Raw genomic sequence first — 25,837 nt, 5'->3', positions numbered from 1 at the left:
CCACCACCCGCGCCTCCATTGACAGTCCTTGCCGGAGAGGGCCGGGCGCTGCGCTCGCCGCGTCCTCGGGTTCGGGGCTCGCCCGCGCGAGGCTTCCTGGGAGTCGTAGTCCACCGCCCCCGCCGTCGCGTTGGTGGGGACGAATCAGAAACTACAACTCCCGCTGGGCGGCGCTGCAGGTGCGCACGCGCAGCGCGCCTTCGAGGAACAAAAAAAAAAAAAAAAAGGAGGAGGAGGAGGAGGGTGAGAGAGAAGCTCGGAGAGCAGAGAAAAGGGGCCACCGATCGCCCCCCCCGCTTCCCCGCACGCGCTCTCTAGCTGAGGCCGCCCGCCTGCCGCGGTTATCCCGGCCTCTCCTTCGGTCCCCTGTGATCGGATCTAGGCGCTGAGCGAGGCCCTGCCGGGGCGGCCATGCGGCGGTGACAGGAGCTCGGCCGAGACGCCCGGGCCCCTCGCCCTCTCACCTCCTGCCCGCTCGCCCGCTCGCCTCAGCCCGAAGCTGCTCCGCCGCGGCCGCAGCTCGCGCGCGGCCCACACTCGCTTCCCTTCGGCTCGCCCAGCCCCGGCGCTGCCTGGAGGCGGCTGCACTCGGGTGAGTCCCTGTCGCCTCATCCCCCGTCCCCCGCCCCGGTTGCCATCACGAGCAGGGCCTTTATTTGAGACGCGCCCCCTCCGGGGCCTGCACAGACTGGGGTCTGTCGGCGGCCGTGTTGGGGTACCTGGTCCCCCACCCCCCCCCCGGGCCGCCGGCGTTGGGGGTGGGGCAGGAGCAGACGCGGTCGCGGGGGACGACAGTTGCACGCGCGCGCTTGGGTGCGCGTGGGGGAGGGGCGCGCGCGCCGGCGCTGCGTGGGGGGGCCTCACGCGTGAGGCCCGCGCGCGAGCGAGCCTGCGGGCTGCGCATGCCCGGCCGCTGATTGGCCGTCTCGGGCGGTGCGGGTGCGCGCGCGGTGCCAGGCCGAGCCGTGGGGTCGCGCTCGGCCTGGTGTCTCCGGGGCTCGTGCGCCCGGGCAGCAGACGCGCCGGATTGGCCGGCGGGCGGCCGGGGCGGCGCTGCCGCGCTGCCTGGTTACTGCGGCCGGCGGGCAGGCGGGCCCGGGAGCGCCGCCCCTCCCCGCCCCCGCTCCTCCCCGCCCCTGTCCGCGCCCAGGTGGAGCCAGGAGTGGGCTTTGTCCCGGGCCCGGCCGGCGCGCCGGCCCCGCGGGGCCTGTTCTTGGGGGGAAATAAGCACAATGACCGGAAGGAAAACCTCAGCCTTCAGGCCATGAAAAGAAGCCGTCCGGATTCCGCCAGCACCCAGACGGGGTTTCGGGGAGGGAAGAAGATAGAAAACTGTCCTCCTTACCCTCCTCCCTCCCCCCCGTCCACTTTATTCCAAGTTTTGCCCTTTAATAAAGCAAGTTTTTTTTTTTTTTTTTTTTTTTAAATGTGGTTTTGCGGCAATTGGCTGAGAATGTTCGGATGTCTAGGTCCGTTCGAGCATTGCTCGCTCCTGCTGATGCGGGACTCCGTGCAGACTTCTCACTTCTTTGCATTCAACTTCGCTGCAGACAATAGCTTGATGGGCCGAAGAGTAGTCTTTGGGCGTTCGGGAATCAGAAGGGGAAGTTAGTTTGCAAATGAGGGTGCATCGGAGTGCTCTGAGGAGGCCGAGCTTTCTCCCGAGGCTAAGGCCTACGACTGGGAATGACATTTTATTTACTACTACGTCTGTATATTTGTTTTGTCAGTTTTTCAGCCCCAGAGTTCTACTGCCGGGCGCTTTCCTTTTTCCTCCTCCTTTGGACCTTGGCTCACACCTTTCGGCTGGAAGGGCTTTTTCTTCTTTTCAGGCTTTGGAACTCTTTTCTTGTTCCTGTGCAATCGCTGAAAGCCGTCTCTTGCATTGTTCGGTCAGAATTTGTTCTTTCTTCGTACGGTGTCCCAATCAACTTGTGCGGCCCTTCTAGGAGGGTATCTTTATTTCCCCTATGAGTGTGTTTGGTTCTTCCCTGTGTACTCGTGTCTGCCTAGTCAGTGGGTAGGAGGGGTGGGGATTAGGATTAAGCCTTTTCCGCCTTTTGTCTCCCCAGTGTACAAACCGTCAAAGGGCCTTGCATATAGTCGTAACAACAGCTAACGTTTGGATGATGTTTCCTAAGTGCCCGGCATCCCTCTTAAGCACTTAACGTGTATTTTCTTACTTGATCTTCAAAACAACCCCCTAATTCCCTTGTGTAGATGAGGAACAAGTCTAGAGAAGCTGAATAATTTACTCTTGATTACTCAGCAAGTCAACCTTGACTCCAAGATTTGAGCCTAGGCAATATGACTCTTAACCCCTAAGCCAGTGGCTTTCCAACTCCGGAGCATCAGCAACCCCTGGAGGGCTTGTTAAAACACAATTGCCAGGCCCCACCCCAGACTTTCTGATTCTGCAGGTCTGGGGTGCGGCCCGATCATTTGCATTTCTAACTAGTTCGCCCTGCTGCTACAAGGAAGGCACTTTGAGAGCCATTCACCACGGTGAAAAATTAAGTTATGAGTGCGGGAAATTTATTTCTAGATTTCCTTTAACGAAATTAAAAGTTCAGTAAGTCTCAGGTTTTATTTTTTATTTATTTATTTTTAAAGATTTTATTTATTTATTTGACAGAGAGATAGCACAAAGTAGGCAGAGAGGCAGGCAGAGGGAGAGGGAGAAGCATGCTCTCCGCTGAGCAGGGAGCCCGACATGGGGCTCAATCCCAGGACCCTGGGATCATGACCTGAGCGGAAGGGAGATGCTTACACTGAGCCACCCAGGCGCCCCTAAGTCTCAGGTTTTAAAAGGAGCCATGGATTTAAGTACAGGGTAAAATTAGAAACCTCAATAATCTTGGCTTTTTTTTCACTCTGAATCATTTTTTAATTTATTTATCACACTGGCATTTATTATTTCCTCCCAGAGATGGCTGAAGCATCCTGTCCCACCACCGAATCTAGTCTGGAAACCCTGAAAGATGTGATAGGGCCTGAGTGTGACACTGAGATGGGGAAGGTGCTGATCACCTGTAGCCCTGAATCTCCCCCCACCCCCTCCCAAGCCCCAGGCACGTCCAGCGATTTGGTTTACTTTTTTCTCTTTCCTTTTTTTTTTTTTTCTTATGTTTTTTTAAGTAGGCTCTAGGCCCTACATGGGGCTTGAACTCAGGATCCTGATATCAGCAGTTGCATGCTGCACTGACTGAGCAGCCAGGTGCCCAATTTGGTTTACTTTAAAAATGACTACAAAGGGGGCACCGGGGTGGCTCAGTTGTTAAGTGTCTGCCTTCAGCTCAGGTCATGATCCCAGGGTCCTGGGATCGAGCCCGGCATCCGGCTCCCCGCTCGGCGGAAAGCTTGCTTCTCCCTCTCCCACTCCCCCTGCTTGTGTTCCCTCTCTCGCTGTGTCTGTCTCCATCAAATAAATAAATAAAATCTTAAAAAAAAATGACTACAAAGACTGTCCTTAAAATGTAGGTTTCTGAGGTTCTTTTTCTTGGGGCACAAGTCTTGAGAAAGATTTTTTAGTTTATTATAATGGATTTCTTTCTGGAGAAAGTAACTCAAATTAGGTGGGAGGAATGTTCTGTCATTTTTGATGATCCGTAGATGGATCGTGCGTTCCAAAACAAAACATAAAAGACAAGGGCCCTTCTCCAGGTTGTTATTAAAGGAGCCGTAAATAAGACACTGAGAGATTACTAAACACTTAACCTTTCCAGTTATTACTGCTGGCTAGCTTATGCACTGCATTCCACCTGATTCAGTTCTAACATGGTCTCTTCATTGAAAACATGCGTTTTTAAATATTGCGGTTCTCTTCATAACTGCGGTGTGGTATAATTCACATGATATTGTTTTGACCACTGGCTTAAACAGATGCTGATCAAGTGATTTTTGTGTATGTGTAAGGGAAAAATTTTTCTGAATAGTTGAGAAGTAATACTCTGAGAACAGTAGCAGAAATATTGTTTTTAGAAATACATTAGAGGCAATTTACCTGAAAGGTAATTGCCAAGAATTTTATCAGTAGCAGTCTACTAATGATCACTGGTAGCATTTTTCTTCAAAAGTTGTATACATTCATTGGGTGAAGCTTATTCATTGTTACTAACTGAAAGAAAGTTGGATATGCAGTCAGTCATTTGGTTATAATTGTGAAGTTGAGATTGCTTGTAATCAAGGTGGTTTAAATGGCAACATAGCAACATGCAGAATATTCAGTTGGTCAGAGTGTAGCCTGAGGTGACTTGCCGGGGGGAATAAAATTGAGAATTAGTATTTAAAGGATGTAAGTACAGTGGAAAAATGATGTGGATAAAATCATCCCAGGTGCTGAAGGTGGTATCTTGATACTCAATTTCCACTCTTTTTTGTCCTTTACCATTTTCTCCCTTGCCTTGCTTTGCTGGAACTCTCACCACTGCAGTTTTTTCCTGTTTTTGTTTTCTTTCATTCTCTTTGTTTCTACAGTCCTTGTCTTTCTCCCCAGGCTTATTTGTGTTTTCTTTCTGGCACTTACTTATTCCTCTGCTTTTTCCACTTTGGCCTAGTGGGAACATAAGAGAAAGTTCGAAATAGCCAGGGATTTTCAGAGTTGATGGGAGAATTCACTCACTGTTCCTTGGTTGTAACTTGATTGAAAACCAGAGTACTTTTGGGGCGCGTGGGTGGCTCAGTTCATTGAGGGTCAGACTCTTGGTTTCTGCTCAGGTCGTGATCTCAGGGTTGTGAGATCGAGCCCCGCGTGGGGCTCAGCATGGAGTCGGCCTGAGGATTCTCTCTCCCTCTCCGCTCCTCCCCAGCTCCTGTTCTCTCTCTCTCTCATAAATAAAATCTTTAAAAACCCCCAAAACTATAGAGAATTTTTTTTTTTTAAGATTTTTATTTATTTATTTGACAGAGAGAGAGAGCGAGAGCAGGAACACAAGCAGGGGGAGTGGGAGAGGGAGAAGCAGGCTTCCTGCCGAGCAGGGAGCCCGATGTGGGACTCGATCCCAGGACCCTGGGATCATGACCTGAGCCGAAGGCAGACGCTTAACGACTGAGCCACCCAGGCGCCCAACTATAGAGGATTTTTAAAGAATTCGTTTATTTAAAATGTAATTTAAGAGGCAAAATGAGTTTATAACTGTGAGAGAAGAATATGACTTAGTGTGGTTCTAATAGACATAGGTTCCAAAATCAGACTGCCTGGATTCAAATCCTGGCTCATGCTGCTTCTGGTTGTTACCGTGAGCAATTCACTTCACCTTTTTGTGCCTCATTTTCCCTATTTTAAAAAAAGTAGGAATGATGATGAGAGAACCTTGTTTCTCTTACAGGTTGTTGTGAAGATTGAAAGTGCTTGGGACTGGCGAACAATAAGCATTCAGTAAATATTACCATAAAAATACTGTGTTGAATACTTCTGAGAAATTGAATTTTCTAAGGAAATAAAAATTGTCCCAGTAATATTGACTACAAGGTTAATCTCCCCAAACCGAAGAATATAAGTTCTGGAAAGGCAAGGACTTCTTGGGATTTTTTCCTTGTGACTGTTAAATTGTTTTGTTCTTGTAGGAGGGCAAAGGAAAGAATGGTTCTTTTTTTTTCCGCTTAAAGTACAGGTATGAAATTATATTGTAGAATTATATACATAATTCTACAGAGTAGTGAAGAGTTTGGTTTTATTTAGGGTATCTGCCTCAAACAAGCTGAGAAACTATGAATTTGCGTAATGGAGATGAAACATGTCTACCTTGTGAATAGTGAATTTTATAATTGGAAAATAGCCTTCTGGAACTGCTTGCTCAACACATAAATTCACTGCGCCTATTTTCTGTCTTCAGCCCTCACTAGTTTTAGAGGTAGTAACCTCTTTCCCTACTGGTGATGTTGACGTATTTGAGATAGAAAGTAGTAAAGGAGTTGAAAGGTAGTCGTAATTTCTTGGCTTTTGCAGGGCAATTAAAGGAGGTAAGAAAATCTTAGCTATTTTATTTGTGGCCAGGCACCAAGCACTTCAATTACATTATTTCATCAATAATTTGACAAAGAAGGATGACAGCATATATTATGCCCACTTTATAAGTGAGGAAATAGAAATTGACCCTGGTTCTGGAATGAGTTTGAAAATTGGCTGAACGGTTATCAGGAAATCCGTTAGCTTCACTTCTTCCTCTTGTTCTTTCTCTTTCTGCCACTTTAAGCATATTTGAGCCTTTTTTTATGTATAGCATTTTTTATTCAGTGGCACTGATTATGTTCAAAATGTTGTACAGGGGCGCCTGGGTGGCTCAGTTGGTTAAGCAACTGCCTTCGGCTCAGGTCATGATCCTGGAGTCCCGGGATCGAGTCCCGCATCGGGCTCCCTGCTCGGCGAGTCTGCTTCTCCCTCTGACCCTCCCCCCTCTCATGTGCTCTCTCTCTCTCTCTCATTCTCTCTCTCAAATAAATAAAAAAAAATCTTAAAAAAAAAAAAGTTGTACAGTCATCACTACTATTTGTAAGATCTTCTTTTCACCCCAAATAGAAACTGTACCCATTAAGCAATAACTCGTCATTTCTCCTCTCCCCCAGTCGCTGGTAACCTCTAATATACTTTCTATCTCTGTGAATTTGCCTGTTTTATTCTTTATACTTACTTGTTTATTTATTTATTTATTTTTAAGTAGGCTCTACGCCTAACATGGGGCTTGAACTCACAACCCTGAGTTAGGACTCGCATGCTCTACTGACTGAGTCAGCCAGGGGCCCCTTGCCTGTTTTAGATACCTCTTTTAAAGTGGAATTGACAGTGTTAGTCATTTTGTGTGTGGTTTATTTCACTTAGCATATTGGTTTCAAGGTTCATCTATGTTGTACCCTGTGTCAGAACTTCATTTCTCTTTATGGCTGAATAATGTTCCATTATGTAGTATACAACATTTTATTTGTACTTTCATCTGCTGATGGACGTTTAGATTGCTTCTGTCTTTTGGCTGTTATGGATATGCAGGTGTGGACATTGGTTCACCAGTGTGTTTTGAAGCCTGTTTTCAAATCTTGTGTATATACTCAGGAGTGGAATTGCTGGATCATTGTTTTTCTTTTTAGTGCTTTTTTTGGAGCAGAAGAATTTGGATAGATCTGAACAAATCTCCCAATAGTGTAGAAAACCCACGTAAAATGCATTTGTCCCCTTTGTAAAGAATAGATTTGTGTCTGCCATTTCCACCATGAACACCTCTTTCTTTCAAGTGGTTCTGCATAGTGATAAAAAAAAAGGTTGTAAACTATACATACCACAGAACTTGACCGTTTTTCATTTATAGTTTACTTATTTTTAGTCTATTGTTAATTATTATGATAGCTACATAATATTTATAATATACTACAAAGAAATCATATCAGTAATCATTTTAACCGTTTTTTAAAACTTTTTTTTTTTAAGTAGGCTCCATGCCCAACATGGGGCTCGAACTCATGACCGGCCCTGAGATCAAGAGTCGAATGCTCTACCGACTGAGGAAGCCAGGCGCCCATTTTAACCATTTTTAAGTGCATAGTTCAGGGGCATTAGGTACAATCACATATGTTGTTGGAACCATCACATCTCACAGGACTTTTTCTTTTTTTTTTTAAGCTTTTATTTATTTATTTGAGAGAGAGAGAGAGCAGGGGGAGGAGTAGAGGGAGAGGGACAAGCAGACTCCCCGCTGAGCCTGGAGCCCCATGCAGAACTCCATTCCACAACCCTGAGATCATGACTTGAGCCAAAACCAAGAGTTGGTAGCTCAACCGACTGAGCCACCCAGGCGCCCCTGGGACTTTATCTTCCTAACCTGAAACTGCCCATTAAACAACAATCCAGGTTTCCCCTTACCCCAGCCCCTTGCACTCAACTGTTCTACTTTCTGCCTGTAATTTTGATGATTTCAGGGACCTCGTAAGTACAGTATTTGTCCTTCCCTGACTGGTTTGCTTCACTTAGCATAGTGTCTTCAAGATTCATCCATGTTATAGGATGTGTCAGAATGTCCTTCCTTTTTATTTATTTTATTTATTTATTTATTTTATTTTTTTAAGATTTTATTTATTTATTTGATAGAGTGTGAGCAAGAGAGAGTCACCCAGGTGCCCCCCAAAACCCACTATTAAGAATTTAAAAAGGAAGGACGGGGCGCCTGGGTGGCTCAGTTGTTAAGCGTCTGCCTTCGGCTCAGGTCATAATCCCAGGATCCTGGGATCGAGCCCCATGTAGGGCTCCCTGCTCAGCGGGAAGCCTGCTTCTCCCTCTCCCACTCCCCCTGCTTGTGTTCCTGTTCTTGCTCGCTCTCTCTGTCACATAGATATATAAAATCTTTAAAAAAAAAAAAAAATAGTGGTTTTTGGATTTTTGTTTTTTTTATAGAGTGGCCAAAGAAATAATTTTTTGAAACTACTGTGTTGATTATATTATAGTATAATTGTAGAAGCAGAGAGGAGTGAAGAGTTCAATCCAATTTAGGTATTTGGTTAAAGTGAGCCCTGGTTAGAGTCTGTGAAGATTGCTGATTGTATGGGTCTCATCCTTTTGAGGATAGCTGTGTGAGTTTGGATTCCATTTGCATGCGTAGTCCTTAGCTTAGTATTTTTTACAGTAAGTAAAAAATTATTTTCTGGGACCTGGGTGGCTCAATTGGTCGGGTGTCCATTTCTTGATCTCGGCTCAAGTCTTGAACCTCAGGCTTGTGAGTTCAAGCTCCACTTTGGGCTCCACACTCAGTGTGGAGCCTATTTTAAAAAATGATTAAAAAAAATAATAATAAAAAATAAAAAAAAATGATTTTTATCATGTCTATTGCTTCTGTAAAGCTTTTAGAATACTTTTTCTAGGGTGTGTTGTAAAACAGTGGGGTAGTCACTTAACCAGATAATCACTTTTTGAGTCTATTTATTTCATAATTTTTCCCTTTATTTATAGCCTTTATCTGTAGGAAAAACATTTTTTTTAACAATGGTATTTAAGAACCCAGCTTTTTTTTTTTATAGTTTTTTTTTTTTTTTTTAAGATTTATTTATTTGAGGGCGCCTGGGTGGCTCAGTTGGTTAAGCGTTTGTCTTTGGCTTGGGTTATGTTCCCAGGGGCCTGAGATCGAGTCCTGCATCGGGCTCCCTGATCCGTGGGGAGCCGGCTTCTCTCTCTGCCTCCCTCTCTCTCTCTGTCTCTCATGAATAAAGAAATAAAATCTTAAAAAAAAAAAAAAGATTTATTTATTTGAGAGAGAGAGTGTGAGCACGAGCAGGGGGAAGAGGCAGAGGGAGAGGGAGAAGCAGACTCCCATCTGAGCAGGGAGCCTGACTCTATCCCAGGACCCTGAGATCATGACTTGAGCCGAAGGCAGGTGCGCAACCGACTGAGCCACCCAGGCGCCCCAGAACAGTTTCCTTATACTAGCAAAATGAGTGGCTGTATTCACTCTTGATCTTCTGTGTTTTAAGCTTTGGAGAAGGGATCCCTTATTGTTTTTGGAGCAGTGCTTACTCACTTACCCAGCTTGTTGAGGGCCGCCTGGGTGTGTTAGCTCTTCTGCGAAGCCTCAGGACACGGTCTGTTTCTTGGAAGATACTGGTCGGGGCAGATTATGTTGTTGAGAGCTTCAGGATAAAGACTGTGAAGTTGAGTGTGTGTATTCATTCTAGTTTCTTTGTTTTAGATATTTGGAGTAAGGTGACTTTTTAAAGTTAAATTTAAAACAGTTTTTGAGGACCACATTTGATGTAAACACGTGCATGCTTTTTTTTTTTTAAGATTTATTTATCTGAGAGAGACGGGGAGTGCGCATTTGTGAGCTTGTGCTCAGAGGGAGAGGGAGACAAGCAAACTCCCCGCTGAGCAGGGAGCCTGACGCAGGGCTTGATCCCAGGACCCTGAGAACTTGACCTGAGCCGAGGTCAGATCCTTAGTTGACTTGAGCCATCCAGGCACCCCCACATGCAAGCTTTAAAAACATTCCAAAGCAGTGATTATTGTATACCTTAAAAGTACACAATGTTAGATGTCAATTATTATCTCAATGAAGTTGGGGAAAATAGATGGGGAAAAAAGCAGTGATTTATTTTGACACTTTTCTCATTAGTTTTCCTGCCCCATGAGACGATAGGTTATTTTATTTAGTGGTAATTAAAGCAACTAGTTGGGAAATTTTCATTTTATCAGACTTGGATTTGGAGAGTTTATATGTAAATAAATAGATACCATTACATATGTGTTTTAAAAGTAACTATTTTAATGAAATTTTAATTTTTATTTTTTAAAGATTTTATTTATTTATTTGAGAGAGAGAATGAAAGACAGAGAGCACGAGAGGGAAGAGGATCAGAGGGAGAAGCAGACCCCCCGCCGAGCAGGGAGCCTGATGTGGGACTCGATCCTGGGACTCCAGGATCATGACCTGAGCTGAAGGTAGTTGCTTAACCAACTGAGCCACCCAGGTGCCCTGAAATTTAAATTTTTAAACGGTTAATTTAGTGAATGCTTGTGTGAAACTCCAGCAGGTACTTAACTTACATTCTGATAACTTTGTGGTAAGTACACATATTATTGTCATTTTCCAGAGTAGGAAGTTTGAGGTTCAAGAATCCCAAGGTCAGTCATATCTAGTACTGGAGATAGAACTTGAATTCAGAACTTTGGTCTCATTCCAAAATTGGTGTTCATAGTAGCTTTGCTCTGTTGCCTGCCATCTGTGAACAGTGCATTAAGAAAAAATAAAGATGGGACTTTGTAGAGCATAGTTACTTGATTTTCATTTCCTGTTCCCATTCGTACAAAGTTAGAAAAAGAACAAGTGATCCAGGGGTGCCTAGGTGGCACAGTCATTAAGCGTCTGCCTTCAGCTCAGGTCAGCTTGTGTTCCCTCTCTCACTGTGTGTCTCTCTGTTAAATAAAGAATACTTCATCCAGCTTTCCCAGTCCTAAATAATTTTTAAATTTGTAATAAGGTCAAAGGGATACATTCTTGGTGTGTTGGTAGAACAAGATCTGGACTACCAATTTAAAAGGGTAAGTTATACATTTGCAAACATTTTCTCTTGAACTGTGGTGCCAAGAAAAGTTGCCAATCTTCCTGAGTAGCTGATACGGGTTATTGATTGATCGATTGATTGATTGGTTTGTTTTTCAAGGACATTGCTTTGGCTACTTGTGAGGCTCAGGACTGAAATTGTGACCCATCAGTTGGGCAGATCCTCTTTCTCTGGCTTCATTTTATTATTTTGTAATTCTTCCTTTCACCTGGCTTTTTTAAAAATAAAATTTAGCTATTTTTGTTAGGTATCTCAACATGTTTTTCAAAATATGGTGGAGAAGGGTGTTAAGTTTTAAGCATAAATATAACTGCTACAGATCATTTTTTTTCTTTCAAGATTTTATTTATTCATTTATTTGAGAGAGAGAGCACATGAGAGTGGGGAGGGTCAGAGGGAGAAGCAGACTCCCAGCTGAGCAGGGAGCCTGATGTGGGACTCTGTCCTGGGACTTCAGGATCATGACCTGAGCCGAAGGCAGTCACCCAACCAACTGAGCCACCCAGACGCCCTGTTACAGATCATTTCAAATCTTAACCTTTCAAATGTATTTTGTTTCTTGAGAGATCGCTTGGGTTTTACTGGCATGGTTACCAGCTTTATTGCAGTAGATAGAAATGAAGAATTAAGCATCTTAAAATGTAAGCAAAGCCAGCTATCAAAACTTAAAAGCCTTGACTAAAAAATCCATCTTGAGCAAAGGTTCATCTTAGGGATTTCTAGTTTTTTTTCTAAGCATTTGCCATTACATAGAATTTCTAAAATTAATGAAAGTTAAACTAAAATGGGCTCTTTGGCTCTGTTTCTCTTGTCTGCTGAAGTATATATGTTCAGTATATGTTACTATATTAATATAAATTGTGATACTTTATATTCTGTTATGAAATGTTTGTGAAATGGAACCTCTGAATGAAGCACTAACCTGATTTTCTTCCCTTTGGAAAATACCTATTAAGCCTGTGGAGTTAAACCCTTAGCAACGTGAATTAAAATATCCCTCTGTGATAATGGGCAAAGAATAAGGGAATTCTGGGAGTTAAGGTCCAAGTGTAGTGTCTGGTGAACTGATCTTATCTGAGATGTTACATCCAATTCTGGGACTTTGCCTGGAGAAACTGGAATACTTTGAGGATGGTGTAGTAAAGGTAAAGGATGTTACAAGGACAGCACAGGACAGACCGCTGCTTAGTTTAGAGATGAGCATGTGAAGGAGCACTATGCATTGAAAGGGCTTTTTTGTAGGAGGATGCCACAGGGACAGATTTGATCTATTAGGAGGACTAATACTAAACCAGACCCGTGATTGCATATTGTTAATTTAAAATTAGCAAGGTCAGGGTGCCTGGCCAGCTTAGTCCGTGGAGTGTGCGACTCTTAGATCTTGGGGTTGTAAATGGAGCCTCACATCGGGTGTAGAGATTACTTAAATAAAATCTTTTTTTTAATTCATTAAAATATTTATTGAGAAGCTAGGGAGATACAAAAGTGATTAAAACATCGTCAAAGAGGTGAGGCAAATGCACACATCATAGAAAGCCAAGTGTAAGGGGGTCACTGAATCACAGCAGTCTAAAGAAAAGTGCTTTAGGAGATTAAGAATGAGATTGCTTCCAGTAAACAAATAAAATGTTAAAAAAAAAAAAGCAAGCTCTCTGTTGGAGGATAGGTCAAATCTTGGGGTGCCTTTAGAGAGTTGGGCAAGAATACCAGTAACAAGTAACATTTTTTGGGTGCTTTTTAGAAAAGCATTTACTGTTCTTTTTTTTTTTCTTTTTCTTTTTTTTTTTAAAAGCATTTACTGTTCTAAGCACTGCTTACATTAGGGCACTTTTTAATCTTCACAGCAATCCTGTGTTCCAAGGTCGGCAGGCACCATCAACCTAAGCAGTCGGATTCAGAGCCCATGCTCTTAATTATCACGTTATACTAATTTCCAGTTCTGATATTAATGTTTAAAGTATAGGTAATGATATTAATGATAAACTAGTAATTTTACTTAACTGTTACTAAACAGGATAGCTACAGGGTTGAAAATCATGTGAACTTACCTGGGATCAAATTATTGATTACACTTTCTGAATTAGGCATTTTAGCCAGTGATCTGCTATTTGATAGCCTTCATTGTGACTAAGTTTAGTATTGAGGGGAAAACATCAGCCAGGAGCTTAGGATTCATTGTTGAACTCAGCACGTGTCGGGAGTGCCAGGCACTGTGTTGGTGCTGGGGTGACGGGATTCCCCCCCCAGTCTAGTGTACAGACACACACCGTGAATAGCAAATACTGTCCAAATTAAAAGCCTCCGGTTTACCAGTTGTGTGCGGTCTGTAGAGAAGTTTGATAACCTTTTAAGTTAAGTGTAGTGTGTGTGCCTTCACTTCCGGGCTCTTTTACCTTCATGAGTTTCTAGTCATTCCCTCCTTCAAATGCAAAAAGAAAGAAAAACAGCCCATTTCCAGTTTTATTTAGCTAATGGAGACAAATTGTAATCAGTAATTTACTATTTAATGTCCTTTGCCTTTCTCCTGATTTAAACATTCTGCCTACCTTTGACAGTAAAAGCAGCAAGACTTAAACACCCCTGAGATAAGGCAAAAGTAGAAAAATTTTGATTAGCTTATTAGCACATATGCACTTAGTGCTTTAAAAATTATTTGGGACGCTCTTAAACTGACAAAATAGTTACAAGAACAACAATATACCCCTCACCCAAAAACCCCATTCAGGTTTTGCCAGGTGTCACTTTTTTTTTTTTTTTAAAGATTTTATTTGAGAGAGAGAGCATGAGAAGGGGTTCCAGAGGGAGAGAGAAGAGAGGGAGAAGCAGACTCCCCTCTGAGCAGGGAGCCTGATGTGGGGCTCGATCCCAGGACCCCAGGATCATGACCTGAACTGAAGGCAGCCTCTTAACCAACTGAGCCACCCAGGCACCCCGCCAGATGTCACTTTATAGCAAAAGGGTCTGTATAATCCAGGATCACATTTTCACCCAGTTGTCTTCTCTCTCTAATACACCTCACTTTATAACAGTTCCTTAGCCTTTGAATTCGGTGCCCTTGACCTTCTTGAAGATGTAGTCATTTTACAGAATGTCCCTCAACTTGGATTTGTCTGATGTATTTAGGCAGGAATATCACAGTGTTCTCAGTACATTCTGTTGGGTGGGACATGAGGTCTGTTTGTCCCTGACTAGTGTTAACTTTGATCACTTGGTGTGTGCCACACTTTACTTTGTTAATAAGTATTTTGTATGGCAATACTTCGGGGATAATGAAACTCTTTTTTAGAATTAAGGATTTTTTCTTCTCTTGAGGCTGGGGATTTTAATTTGTTAGCATGAAGGTTAGCACATGGACCTAAAAATCCCATTATAGTTTTTGTCTAAGTCTCTTTGAAACTGAATGTTTTTCTGGAATTTAAATATTGTGAATAGTGGAATTTGGGAAACATTAAAAATCAGATTAAATTTTACAGGGTCACCTGGGTGGCTCAGTCATTAAGTGTCTGCCTTCAGCTCAGGTCATGATCCCAGGGTGCTGGGATGGAGCCCTGTGTCGGGCTCCCTGCTTGGATGGAAGCCTGCTTCTCCCTCTTCCTCTCCCCCTGCTTGTGTTCCCCCTCTCACTGTGTATCTGTCAAATAAATAAATAAAATCTTTGAAAATAAATAAATAAAATCTTTTAAAAAATAAATTTTACAGTAGATGGTGTGGTTTGAAAGAACATGGAGAATTAAGAACAGTCAGATCTCAATTAGATTGTACTTAATAATTCTGTAATCTCGAGCAGTTTACCTTGTTTTTCCGTTATAAGCTGTTCTTACGTTAAAAAAAGTTCTGCTTTGTAAAATGTGTCAGGCAAATGCCCTGCTTTGGTAATAAACACATCAAGTTAATTTCTTTGGTATCCCTCAGAAGACAAATTAATAGGGTCAGCGAATGTCTTCTGTAGAAGCTACTAAGTAGACATAATTAGAACAAATGGTAACATATTGAAAGAAATTTAAGACACAAATTCTGTGTTTGCAATCCGAACTCATTATAGTAAATGTACACTGACATTTTAGGGATGAATGTTTCCTCTCCTGAGAAACAGATTACTTAGCTTTTACTACTTAGTAATTATAGGTACAACATGGAGGTATTAAATGCCATCAATTTCAGAGGTAAAAAGATTTACGCAGCCTAGAAGAGTGTTGGAATATAGTATTATATGATGACCTAAATTAATTTTAATGCAACTGAATCTTGTTTAGGATAAAGTCAGCTGATTGAACTATTAGATCCTTTCCATTTATTTTCGGCACCGTTATGACAAAATGTGTAACATCTTAGATGATGAATTTTAACTTTTCTGTTTGTACTCAGCATTTTGAGGAAATTTCTTTTTTTTTTTTTAAGATTTTATTTATTTATTTGACAGAGAGAGACACAGCGAGAGAGGGAACACAAGCAGGGGGAGTGGGAGAAGGAGAAGCAGGCTTCCCGCGGAGCAGGGAGCTGATGCGGGGCTCGATCCCAGGGTCCTGGGATCATGACCTGAGCCAAAGGCAGACGCTTAACGACTGAGCCACCCAGGTGCCCCTGAGGAAATTTCTTTTTTTTTTTTTTAAAGATTTTATTTTTTTTATTTATTCATGAGAGACAGAGAGAGAGACAGAGGCAGAGGGAGAAGCAGGCTCCCCGCAGAGCAGGGAGCCCGATGCGGGACTCGATCCCAGGACCCTGGGATCATGACCTGAGCCGAAGGCAGACGCTTAACCGACTGAGCCACCCAGGCGTCCTGGAAATTTCTTTTATAAAGTACAATTTATACTTAAAAGTTTGAGGTGCCATTTTACATTTTCCTTAGAATTAAATGATACTTGAAATTATTTTATACTTTTCACTGAAGATATTTCTATTAGTTTATATCTTTAGACTCTGATGGTGCCTTTCATCATTAATTTTGTCAAAACTTGACTTTAGGATTTCTTTTTTTTTTTTTTTAAGATTTTATTTATTTGACAGACACAGTGAGAGGGGAAACACAAGCAGGGGGAGTGGGAGAGAGGGAGAAGCAGGCTTCCCGCCGAACAGGGAGCCCAATGTGGGACTCGATCCCAGGACCCTGGGATCATGACCTGAGCCAAAGGCAGACGCTTAACTACTGAGCCACCCAGGCGCCCCTTGACGTTAGGATTTCTTAATAAAATGAGTTGGTAAATTTGAGTTTTACCTCACATGTAAATAATAACCTGAGACTAGATCTCATAGAATGGAGAACAACTGGAACTGACACCAAAACACCGAGGAAGAGATCTTAAATACTGGCCCAGAAAAAGACCATCCATAATACAGGAAAATCACACTGCATTTTTTTTTTTTTTTTTTTTTTTGAGACAGAGAGAATGAGAGAGAGAGAGCACATGAGAGGGGGGAGGGTCAGAGGGAGAAGCAGGCTCCCTGCCGAGCAGGGAGCCCGATGCGGGACTCGATCCCGGGACTCCAGGATCATGACCTGAGCCGAAGGCAGTCGCTTAACCAACTGAGCCACCCAGGCGCCCAACACACTGCATTTTTTTAATGTATTTTATTTTTTTTTAAGTAGGTTGTACGTGCAACATGGGGCTCGAACTCATGACCCTAAGATTAAGAGTTGTGTGCTCTGCCTAGTGAGCCAGCCAGATTCCTCCCACTGCGTTTTTGGGGGTAGAGGTCAATAACTGAACAAGTTTGGATGAAACATTGTCCTGGTAAAAATACTCCTTTGTTTGTTTTTACGTCTGAAACCTGTTGAATAATTATAGAATCGAATACCATTATCTGTCCTAAATACTGGCTGTAGTCTTCCATGGACAGTGTCCTAGTGGTAAGATATTTTAGGTACTGTTGAATATTTTCTTAATTTTAATCAATCCAGGTATCTGGCTAGGATTTAGTGGTTATGGCTCTTGTACAAAACATTGAGTTAGGAAAAGTTAATGATTTTTGCAGTCCTGAAGATTATTTTACCATACTTAAGTAACTATGTAGGGTAGATCTTAGTTGCTTACTATAAGTAAAAATAACGGAGATAACCTTAGCAGTTTGTACAAAATTGTGAAAATAAAGTTTTTGAGAATAGAATAAAATAATCGGCCTGGTGCCCCTATCAGTTTAAATCCACTTCCTCCTGGTTGAGAAGTGGGTCCTGGGTCTTGGATTTTACTAAAATTTTACTAAGTTAAACTGTTGTTTAAACTCAACTCTGAGAGCTGTTACTTGCTGTTAAGAGGAGATATGACTCCTGATGGAGCCTGTCACCAGAATTCTGTGACACAGATTACTTACGTGTTCACGTAAACACATGGCCTGTAACTCCTTCATTTTTTTTTAAAAGATTTTATTTATTTATTCATAAGAGACAGAGAGAGAGAGAGGCGGAGGGAGAAGCAGGCTCCCCGCTGGGCAGGGAGCCCGATGTGGGACTGGATCCCAGGACCCTGGGATCATGACCTGAGCCGAAGGCGGCAGACACTTAACCATCTGAGCCACCCAGGCGCCCTCATTCATATTTTTTTCTTTGAACCAAATCCTTTATTTTCTTCATAGAATGTGACTGATGTTGACTATAAAGTGTTCCTCAGTGTTCACTCTATTCCTCAATGTCCATTGTAATCTGTGCTTTGTGGAAAAAAAGGATACTATCCTTTTGCTTCAGTTTGTTTACAGTGGGTGGCAGTTAATTTACTGCCTCATAAAGATTGCCTAGTATTACAGTTTTAATCACTGTGTAATTATTTACCTTGGGTTCCTCTGTTTAACCTGCTTTTCTTTGATTATTATTGTGCATGAAAGAGGTAATTTGGAATTTGGAGATACGGATTCCAGCCGCTTGTTATAAAATTAACTGTCTTTATGACCATAGCAAGACAGCTAATCTTTCCAGGTTGGGCTTCTCATTTATAACATAATGGAGCAAGGAGGTTGCACTAAAATATCTTGATTTTTTTTCCCCCCTTGATCTAAGATTATATGTTGTAAGAGTGAACTGGAAAGATGCTTGTTGAAATTAACAAAATATAAATACAAAAAAGGGTAAAAATGTAATTGAAAAAACAGGATCAGTGTAATATAGTACCTTCCCCACTTACTAGTCTGATCTGAGGCTTAAATTTGAAGCACAAGTACTGAAAATTTAGTAATATTTGATTTTATTTATTTATTTTAAAAAGATTTTATTTACTTATTTGAGAGAGAGGGAGCTAGAACGAGTGGCGGGGAGAGGCAGAGGCAGAAGCAGGCTCCCTGCAGAGCAGGAGCCCAGTGGAACTCGATCCCGGGACCCTGGGATCATGACCTGAGCTGAAGGCAGACGATTAACCGACTGAACCACCCAGGCGCCTAATTTTGTAATATTTTAGAGATCACCATAATAAAAAATATTAAGGACCTCAGTGGTTTTTTTTGTTTTGTGTGTTTTTGTTGTTAGAATGATAATGGCATGTGTGAAAATCTTCATGAAGTCTCTGACTCGCTATAAAATATTTTTTGTTATTTCGCTATTCAGCATTAACAGCAAGGATCAATAAACTAAAAGAAGTATGGTCAAACGAAACTTTGTATGGAATTAATTATTGGCTTATTTTGAGGTGGAACAGATCAAAACAGTAAGGACTCAGATAAACCTAATCCTTGAAATGGATCTCCAACAAGAAACACAAGGAGATTGTACAGAATGGCTGGAGTCTGGTTTCAGACAGATCAGAAAGGCATCACATCCATTAAACAGTAGCTGACCAGGATGAGAGATGTATGAAACAGTAACAGTCCAATGAAGGTCATCTTTGAAAGTCCTAAAGGAGAATTGAAAAGCAAATCAGGGAAACACAAGATGAAGTCAGAAAACATTCAGAATAGACAAATTGAGGAAATTGAAAAAATAGGAAAGAAGATACAGTAGACTAAGGTCGCTGCTATTTTTTGTGTGTTAGGCTTATGCTTTCTCATCCCTTTTCTCCTGATACCGGTGTCCTGGCTTTGCTTTCTTTTTAGTAGGCTTCACGCCCAACATGGGGCCTGAACTCACAGCCCTGAGATCAAGAGTCACATGCCACACGGACGTAGCTGGCCAGACATCCCCCTGCTTTGCCTTCTGAATAATTGCCTACCTTCCTATTCCATGTGGTCCTAGCTAGACTGCCAATCGCAGTGAATCCCAGATAATTTTGTTCTGAGTAGCCACTGCAATTAGACCAGGCTTGTGACACAAACCCCCAGAACTCTTGTGTACATTGCAGTGGGAAGGTAAGATAATCTGTTGCCTCTAGGGTCACAGTGTAGGTGTGTGGTAAACTTAAAGATGCATGCGGCCTTTTTGTCTTAGGGAAGAAACCCATCTGCTCAAGGAGAAGTGAAGAATCTGTGGGAGTAGAGAGAACTCTTAACGACATGTCTTGTGTTTCCGGATCTAGCATTATGTGGAGCCAGTGCATCCTTTCAGCTGAATAACGAAGACGTAAAAATTCCCTTCTTGCGGGGCACCTGGGTGGCTCAGTTGTTAGGCGTCTGCCTTCAGGCCAGGTCATGATCCCAGGGTCCTGGGATCAAGCCCTGCATCAGGCTCCCTGCTCCGCGGGAAGCCTGCTTCTCCCTCTCCCACTCCTCCTGCTTGTGTTCCCTCTCTCGCTGTCTCTCTATCTGTCAGATAAATAAATAAAATCTTTAAAAAAAAAAAAATTCCCTTCTTGGGGTGGTTGGAAGTAGGAATTTGTAACCTTACAGTCTAAGATAGTTTTGGCAAATTCATAAGTTGTTCTTAAGAATAAAGAATATTATAAGATGTGGTTACCAGAGTGGGTGGAACTAATAAGAATGTTCTAAAATTAGAGAATAAAACCGGTATAAATAACAAAAAGTTGATGAGATGGGAACTTGGAAGGGCTAATATAGAAAGGCTAATAGGAAAAAGAAAGTGAGAACTCAGATGATAGAAGTGAAAATCACTTTTGTCCTGAAGGTACCTACCAATTGCAACACCTTATGGGATGAGAGGCTCAGAAATGGAAGCCCAGAGCCTGCACAAAACTAGGAGTCAAATAGGAGACTTTTTTTTCCCAGTAAGATGAGACCCCAAATTGGATGAGGGTGATTGACAAGTGAGCTAGCCTGCATCCCTGTTTGTGGTCTGGATTAACATCTGGGTAGCACAAGCAGCCTGAAGCCGTGAACTTGGATTATGGTGGTCCCGGGGAGGTGGTGTTCCCAGACGCCTAGAGGAACCTGCCTTAATCAAAGGTCTCACATTTAAAATAATTTTTCTTTCTTTTTTTTTTTTTTTTAAAGGTTTTATTTATTTGACAGAGAGAGACACAGCGATAGAGGGAACACAGGCAGGGGGAGTGGGAGAGGGAGAAGCAGGCTTCCCGGTGAGCAGGGAGCCTGATGCGGGGCTCGATCCCAGCACCCTTAGATATGACCTGAGCCCAAGGCAGATGCTTAACTGACTGAGCTATCCAGGTGTCCTTAAAATAATTTCTTTTAATGTTTTTTTTAATCTAAAGTGAGCAGCACATAAAAAAGATAATCAGGCATACATGAGAGCAAGTACCATGAATATGAGCAAAAACTACCAGAAACAACAGAAATACGGCTAAGGCTTTTTTTTTTGAATTGCTAGAGACTATGAAACAACTACCTCTATTATGTTTTAAGAAATAGGGCACCTGGATGACTCAGTTAAACCTCTGCCTTGGGCTCAGGTCATGATCTCAGGGTCCTGGGATTGAGTCCTGCATCAGGCTCCCTGCTGCACAGGGAGCCTGCTTCTCCCTCTTCCACTCCCCCTGCTTGTGTGTGCCTGCACGCTCTCGCTCTCTCTCTCTCTCTGTCAAATAAATAAAATCTTAAAAAAAAAATATGTCAGGCTTGGGGCACCTGGGTGGCTTAGTGGGTCATGAGATCAAGCCCTGCTTTAGGCTCCATGCTCAGCACGGAGTCTGCTTAAGTTTTTCTCTCTCTCCCTCTGCCCTTCCCCCTCTCCTCTCAGATAAATAAAATCTTTTTTTAATAAAAAAAATATGTCAGGCTTGAAAATCTCTAGGGAGTAGGAAACTATAAAAGGTTACATAACAACAAATAGAAATTTTAGAAGTGAAAATTATAAACAATAAAAAACTTGATGTGTGGTTTTATTAACAGAATAAGCACAGCTAAAGAAAGAATTAGTGAAATGCAAGGTGAGTCTGAAGAAATAGTGAAGAGAGGAAAAATGAGAAAAATAAGAAGTGAGTATGAGTCTTAGGACAAACGTAACATTCCGTCTAAGTCTCAGTAGGATGGGAGACGGAGAACCAGACAGAGACAGTGTGTATGAAGAGGCAACAACTGACCTTTTGATACATCGGAATCCTTAGTCAGGAATCCCAGGGAAGGACAGACTGAATAAGAAGAAATGTGCATCTAGATGCATAGTGAACCTATAGAAAACCAAAGAAAGAAAACAACATACAAACATCAGGGAGTGGGGTGGGGATTACCTTCAAAGGAGACGCCAGATGACTTTTGAAAGGCAATAGTGGAAGGCAGGATATAATGAAGTAACCAACGTGTGGTGAACGAAAGAAGCTGTCGACCTAGATTTCTATTCCAGTGAAAATATCTTACAAGAATAAAAGACTTATAGCAAACAAAAACAATTTGCCGTGAGAAAGAAATTTTAAAGAATTAACTTAGGCAAAAGAAAAGTCTTGAGATGCAAAAAAGAATAAACAAAGACTCTTAAATATGTTCCTAAAGAAAAATGAAAAATTGTGTGAAGCAGAAAATACTGCATTTGAAAATACAGAATTAAAACACATATACAAAAGCTAAATAATCAAGGAGTTACATGACATAATAATCAGAATTGAAAGAATGAATTGGGATTGAAAATTATTGACAATTTTGGGGCACCTGACTGACTCAGTTGGTAGAGCATGTGACTCTCAATCTCAGGGTTGTGAGTTCAAGCCCCACATTGGGCATGGAGCCTGCTTTCAAAAAAAGGAAGATTATTGACAATTTATGTAAGTATGAAGCCATCAGACATCAACTTAGTAGTGGGCATAGGATCTGAGTAACCTAAGAAGAAATACAAATAATAAAAGTATGAAAAGTGTTTTGTTTTTTTTTAAGATTTTATTTATTTATTTGTCAGAGAGCGAGAGAGCACAAGCAGGGGGAGCAGCAGGCAGAGGGAGAAGCAGGCTCCCCGCCAGGCAAGGAGCCTAACGCAGGACTCGATCCCAGGACCCTGGGATCATGACTGGAGCGGAAGGCAGATGCTTAACTGCCTGAGCTGCCCAGGCGTCCCTGAAAAGTGTTTCTTAAGCGAGCAAGGAAATTCACCTACTTTGATAGTATTGAGGTAGTCATAGTGATTAGGTCCTAGCTCTCCAAAAATGTTGGTGAGGCTGATAAATTTAGTATATTTTATTTTATTACTATGTTTTTTAAAATAATGTGCTTTTTAAAAGTAATCTTTACACCCAACATGAGGCTTAAACTCATGACCTTGAGATCAAGAGTCACATGCTGTATCAATTGAGCTGGCCAGGCACCCCAAATTTAGTCTATTTTAAACATTTCTGAGAACAGTGTAAAAATTTTGGCATTATGTATCAAGAGCTATAAAGATGTTAATACTACTTATGGGAGTGCCCAGGTGGTTCAGTCAGTTGGGCGTCCTAATCTTGATTTCAGTTCAAGCCGATCTCAGGGTCAAGGGAGATCTCAGGGTTCAGGGATCAAGCCCCGCATCAGGCTCTTGCTCAGTGGGTTGTCTGCTTGAGACATTCTTTCCCTCTGCCCCTCCCTTCCCTCCACTTGTGCTCTCTCTCTAAAAGTAAATAAATCTTTTTAAATAAAGATGCTCATATGAATCTATTTCAGTATTAAGAATTTTAAAATACGGAAATAAGACAAAAGATTTATGAAGATGTTCAGAGAAATTGTATGATTCTATTTTGATGGGCTATTATGTAGCTGTATAAATAATTCGTTCTGTAAGAATATGGAATGTGACCGAAGGTACATGATTGCTAGTTGATCATTGTGGCAAGGTCGATGCACTGATTGTGGGTTAGCCTCTTTGGAATTTTACTGATTTATCTTGAGAATCTGTGTCTCTGATGTCTCACATGCATTTTAACTGTAGCATATCATAAAACTGTATTTGTGTGTTCCTCTCAGGAAACCTACCTTGTTACTCTATTCTATGGGGATACTCTTATACCAGTAATCAATCCTTGGGAGGCTGGCAGTGAAGAATGCTCACATGGAGTTGGAATGGACCTTTGTATCCTGGTTTATGTTCCCTTAAGTTTTCTTTTTCCTTGGTTAACTCTGGTTACAGCTACCACCTTGGTGGTTCGAGGGGTCATGAGAATTACTTCTCATCATTAAGCTTACCTGAGTTTACTCAACATAGTGTAGCCTCTAGAGCAGTATAGTTTTTGGTTTTTGTTTTTTTTTTTTTAAGATTTATTTGACAGAGAGAGACACAGCGAGAGCAGGAACACAAGCTGGGGGAGTGGGAGAGGGAGAAGCAGACTCGCTGCTGAGCAGAGAGCCTGATGCAGGGCTCAGTCCCAGGACCCTGAGATCATGACCCAGGCTGAAGGCAGACGCTTAACGACTGAGCCACCCAGGCACCCCAGCAGTGTAGTTGTTGTGATGATGACCGTGATCTTCAATATAGCAGCCACTGGCTACATGTGGATATTGAGCACTTGAAAGGTGGCTAGTCATACTGAAATTTTAAATTTTAATTAAAATAGTTACATGGGGCTATTAGCTACCATAGTACATCTCTAAAGGGATAATCCATGAGGTTGTTCCTTGACTGTTGGTCTTCTGCCTTTGATGACTGCTTTATAAAGAGATCACGTTTTCTCTTGTAAGCTCTTCATAAGGCCTCCTTTATTTTATTTTATTTTTTTAAAGATTTTATTTATTTGAGAGAGAGAGCACATGGGGGGGGCAGGGTCAGAGGGAGAAGCAGACTCCCTGCTGAGCAGGGAGCCCGATGCGGGACTCGATCCCGGCACTCCAGGATCATGACCTGAGCCGAAGGCAGTCGCTTAACCAACTGAGCCACCCAGGCGCCCCATAAGGCCTCCTTTAGATATACATCGGGGAGCAGGCACTTTGTTACAAATCCAGAACCAGAAGTCATTTTCTTGTCTAACACGGGTTTAGTCTATGAATTGTCTCCGGTCAATTTTTCCTCCTTTTCTGTATATAGAAGATTCAGAGGGATCCATTCTTTTTTTTTTTTTTTTTTGTATTTACTGTCTTACAGAGTACATGATCATTTTGTTCATTTTCCTTTTTTTTTTTTTTTAAAGATTTGATTTATTTGAGAGAGAGGGAATGAGAGGGAGAGAGAGCACATGAGAGGGGGGAGGGTCAGAGGGAGAAGCAGACTACCCCTGAGCAGGGAGCCTGATGCAGGACTCATCCTGTGACTCCAGGATCATGACCTGAGCCGAAGGCAGTTGCTTAACCAACTGAGCCACCCTGGCGCCCTGTTCATTTTCCTTTTTGTTCCAAAGAATATCCCTAATGAAGTTTAGAGATAGAAATATGCCTATTAGCATTTCTTGAGTAGAGAGCGGTCCCATTTTAGTTGCTTTCAGTGGTGATTTTTTTGTTGTTCATTTCTAGTCACACACGCACAAACCCTGTTTAAAATAAACCAGAAAAAAACTACATGGGTTCTGCTCAAGCGTTTTATGGGAACACTATCTCCTGTGAAGTTCTTTTTTTCTAGGCTCCATGAATATACTTGTATTTCGCTTTTGTGCTCTTTATTCTTTCTCCCTTATAGGGTTGTTGTGACTATGAAATAGGTAATGAATAAAGCATGATGGGTATAATGAATAGATCTTTCTTCTTTTTTTTTAGTCTGTCCAACTCCTATTTAAAATGAGGGGGGCTCAAGGGACCCCTGGGTGGCTCAGTTGGTGAAGCCTCTGCCTTCGGCTCAGGTCATGATCCCAGGGTCCTGGGATTGAGTGCCTGCATCATGCTCCCTGCTCAGCGGGGAGCCTGCCTCTCCCTCTTTCCTTCCTCCTGCTCATGCTTGCTCTCTGACAAATAAATGAATAAAATCTTAAAAAAAAAATAAAATGAGGGGGCTCATAAAAGGTTAGAGGTGAAAGGGGACTTTGAAGCAAGTGGTTGATATAGTCTCTGCTCACTGGAGGTCACAGAGCTGCTTCGTGGTTGGGGACCCACAACACGGTCTGCCAGTGCCTGTCATGCCTCATGCTCTGTACACAGCCCGGCCTGGCATGTGGCCCTGGTGTGTCATCAGCATCACTGTGTGATGGCAGTTCCTTTCTGGGAAAGAGAAGAAAAGGGCAGTAGTTACTGGGTGAGGGGTGCAGGAGGAGTGTGTCTTGAAGAGTCTTGACTCAAGACTATCCAGGGAAATGGCCTCTTGGGACGGTCAAAGTTCGGAGAATTTCTGTTGTGATGCAAATGCACACTTTCTTGAGAGCAGAAAGCCCCAAACAAAATGCATCCTTCCCCATCAAGCCCTACTGGACTCGTCACCTCTAAGGTTCTTCCCATTGTTTGGTGCTCCAATGTTTCCTGAGAAGTTCTGGTAATGAAATAGGACCTCTGATCACCTGTGGCACCCCTCCAGGGCTGTCAGTGTGATGTCTGTCTCCCATTTCTTAATACTCATTGAGTGTGAATGACCTCATAGCGGATTTCCGGCAATTTAAGGTGAGAAGTAGAACAATCGCAGTAGGCAGAAAATTGTCCCCGTGTTGTGTTCTGGCACTAAGAGTGG

At 42.4% G+C, this 25,837-nt stretch overlaps 1 protein-coding gene across 8 annotated transcripts in view; it reads left to right on the top strand.

The window, feature by feature from the left end:
* Positions 1 to 206: 206 nt before the first annotated feature.
* The window catches only part of GTF2I (general transcription factor IIi), a 108,384-nt gene continuing 82,753 nt past the window's right edge, over positions 207 to 25,837 (top strand). For 6 of the 8 annotated variants that reach the window (XM_045875503.3, XM_045875502.3, XM_045875499.3 and 3 more), the window contains exon 1: positions 207 to 592. The gene's annotated coding sequence lies outside the window, so the exon portion shown is untranslated. The remainder of the gene's footprint in view (positions 593 to 25,837) is intronic. The other 2 variants (XM_045875504.3, XM_045875500.3) reach the window with 1 other exon arrangement.

This window comes from Mirounga angustirostris, unplaced genomic scaffold, assembly GCF_029215605.1.
Source record: "Mirounga angustirostris isolate CCGP_5_RB_7025 unplaced genomic scaffold, mMirAng1.0.hap1 SCAF_5, whole genome shotgun sequence".
NCBI lineage: Eukaryota > Metazoa > Chordata > Mammalia > Carnivora > Phocidae > Mirounga > Mirounga angustirostris.
The sequence above is the reverse complement of the archived record's forward strand: the minus strand, read 5'-3'. Positions and strand labels throughout refer to the sequence as shown.